We start from the raw sequence: 3,438 nt of genomic DNA on the forward strand, positions 1-3,438 counted from the left end.
ACACACACACACACACACACACACACAGACACACACACACACACACACACACACACACACAGACACACACACACACAATGTCAACAATAAAAATTTTTTTTCATGATTACTACAATTTGGCGACACTTTCAAAGTAAATAAACCACGTACAGTACAGAAATAGAAAATATAGAAGATAAATAGGGAGGAGTAAATAAAATAACTAAAAAAAGAGAAAATGTAAAGTAGAAACATAGTCATTAGAAACTGAATGGCTAAATAAATAAAGTATTTTTATAATATCTCGCTCATTACATGAGTAATGAAAAAAAACAATATGAAATTATCAATACTGCTGGAAAAAAAAACAATAGAAACCGTTACAGGATTTAATTTAATAATTTGTGCATTTAGCAGATGCTTTTATCCAAAGCGACTTACAGTGCATTCAGGCTATACATTTTTTTACCAATATGTGTGTTCCCTGGGAATTGAACCCACGACCTTTTACGCTGCTAACACAACACTCTACCACTGAGCCACAGGAATTAATTTATACTGGTTTTACTGGTTATAATGGGAATTATACTGGTATTAATGGAAACTGCATAGTGCCTTTTGGTCTCTACTGGAAGTTGGTCGCCTTCTATTGGTGGCTTGTTAAAACCACTGATGGATATTCCTAATGGAATATGTCAAAAAATACACCACAGGAAGCCATTTTTTAATGGTTAAAAGTTGATGGTTTATAATGTTTGTAATGGTATTTGTAGTGGAAACCATTAGAATTTCTGTGATTGGTTTATATTGTTTTTTTACTTAAACCAGCCTAAACTGGTGTGCTAGTCTTAGCTGGTTTAAGCTGGTTTGATGATCTCTATGATGACCCATGCTGGTCTTTGGCTGTTCTAGCTGGTCTCCCAGGTGAAAACCCCTCTAAAACCAGCTAACCAACCAGCCTGAGCAAAGCGACCTGCTTGTTTTAGGTTATATGATGTGTTGTTTGTTTTGTGATGCTTTCTGCGCGTAATTTGAGACTTTGTACGTTATTAAGTTTTATTGCTGCATATTAAAGCACAGAGAGATGATTGATGACCTTTTAAATGTTATTTTGGCACTGTTAACTAGTTTAAAGGCTCTCCAGCCGTCAAATCCCACCGGGTGTACGTGAGTGCTGACCCGTGTCTACAACAGTAATCTGTAACACAAGAGCTCACACGGATAAAACAACCTGACTGACCTCAGAGTCAGAGAGAGATGAGACTCTTATTGTTTGTTTGCTTGTCATTTTTAAAAGTACTTTGATAGGTTTAAAAATGCAGAAAAACAAATACAAGTCTTAAATTAATTAATAAACAAATACAATATAAACTAGAAGAAAAGTTTATTATTCTACTTAATCAAAAGGACATACAATAAAAATAGTTTCCTCAGTGTTTTCCATTTTGAATTAAAATATATAAAATGAAATTAAAATGGGTAATGCATTATAATTATAACATAATACATTATATATTTATTCAAGTAAAATGTACATTACAACCCACCTCAGTTTTGGGGTCAATACAGTTTGTACTTGACACACATTTACACAGTTTAGGGACAAGTTGTAAAAAAAAAGTGTAAAACACAAGGTCTTTAAAAAGCTGCTGATATTAGAGCATTTATAAAAGCAAATGAAAATATTTTTTTTATTTTAAAAGGGTTTTCAGATCAGATTAGTATAATTAATGATACTATTATATTTTCTTATATTTTGAATTATATATATATATATATATATATATATATATATATATATAGTATATATATCTATTATATTATATATTGAATTAGTTTTAATTATTTTTGTATCTTTTTCATTTTAATCTTACTGAAAGTTTGAGTAATTTTGTTGTTTTTATTGTTTTTTTATTAACAAAAATATGTCTATATAGTTTTTACTCATTTTATTTTTAAGTTTTAGTTATTTTAGTACAAACTGAATAAAAATGGGAAATGTTGAAAGGGAAACTAGCTTAATTTTTTTAATATTTGATTTTATTTGAATTAATGTTTTTTTTTTCATTTTATTTAGTTCAAATAAGGTTTTTTTTAGCAGTAATAACCTCAGATCTCATGTGACACACACACACACACACAAATCTGTGGATCTCAAATGCATCCTGTAGATGGCACCGTTTTTTTTTTCATTTTATTTATTTCAAATAAGGTATTTTTTTAACAGTAGGCTAATAACCTCAGATCACACACACACACACACACACAGATCTGTGGATCTCAAGTGCGTCCTGTAGATGGCGCTCTCGCTGCATGGATTGACGTACAGTAGTGCTTCTCAAACTTGTCCATCACTGCACAGAATGCTCCTCATCAAACACACCTGATTCAACTCTTATTCATCAGATCATTAGTAGAGACTGCAAAATGAACTGGGTGTTCTTCACAACCCTCGAAGTATCAGTCCAATAAATGGACCATGTTTGATTCATTATTTACCATCAAGAGTGAGACTTACAAAGCAAAGTTCACATTATTCTGTGCCATTCTGCATTAAAGATAGTCTACTTGCAGTGCTTGTTCTGCTGGAATCTGATAGCAGAAGAAGCTGCATTGCACTCCTATTTGCTCTTTTTATTCTCCAGTTTTTCAGGATGCAGCACTGCATTGTGGAGGCGCTTACAGTATCAGTTACAAAAGCAAAGTTCATCAACATGGACCTACATAGCAGGTTCAGTTGAAATCTGATGATTTTGCACTACAAATAACCGTGCACTTTGAAGCTTTGAGGAGATTTAGGCCTTGTGAGTTGGTTGCTAGGGTGTTCTGGCTTGTTGCTAGGGCAACATTTTTTTTAATGAACAAAAATAATTACAAATTACAAAATAAAAGCTAATAAAAGCTAACACAAAATATTAATAAATACTATAAAGATATAAATATTACTAAATATATACATATTACTAAATATTATGTAGATAATAATGAGTAATTGTTATATAAATGTTACTATGTTTTTAATTATTAAAATGCAAAAAGTTTTCCTTTAGGGTTTGGTGTAGTATTTATAATTAATTTATAATCCATTCATTCTAAATTAATTAATATATAATTAATTATAATTAATAATTCATTAATTATAAAGTATTTATAATTAACTTATATAAAAACTGTGTATTTCCTTAACCCCTCATGCACACACACACACACACACACACACACACCTCCTCTCACTGTGTGAGTTTCCCCACTGATTCAAACAAAAGTCTCCACACACTTTTTTTTTCTGCCCGCAACACAAGAATCGGATCCAGAGAAGATGCTGTGTCAGTTTGTCACTCCAGACATTCACAAACCACGCCAGACCGCCTGAAACACCTCACACACACACACACACACACACACACACACACACACACACACACACACACACACACACACACACAAACACACACACAC

Source organism: Sinocyclocheilus grahami, unplaced genomic scaffold (genome assembly GCF_001515645.1).
Source record: "Sinocyclocheilus grahami isolate Dianchi unplaced genomic scaffold, SAMN03320097.WGS_v1.1 scaffold780.1, whole genome shotgun sequence".
Taxonomy (NCBI): Eukaryota; Metazoa; Chordata; class Actinopteri; order Cypriniformes; family Cyprinidae; genus Sinocyclocheilus; species Sinocyclocheilus grahami.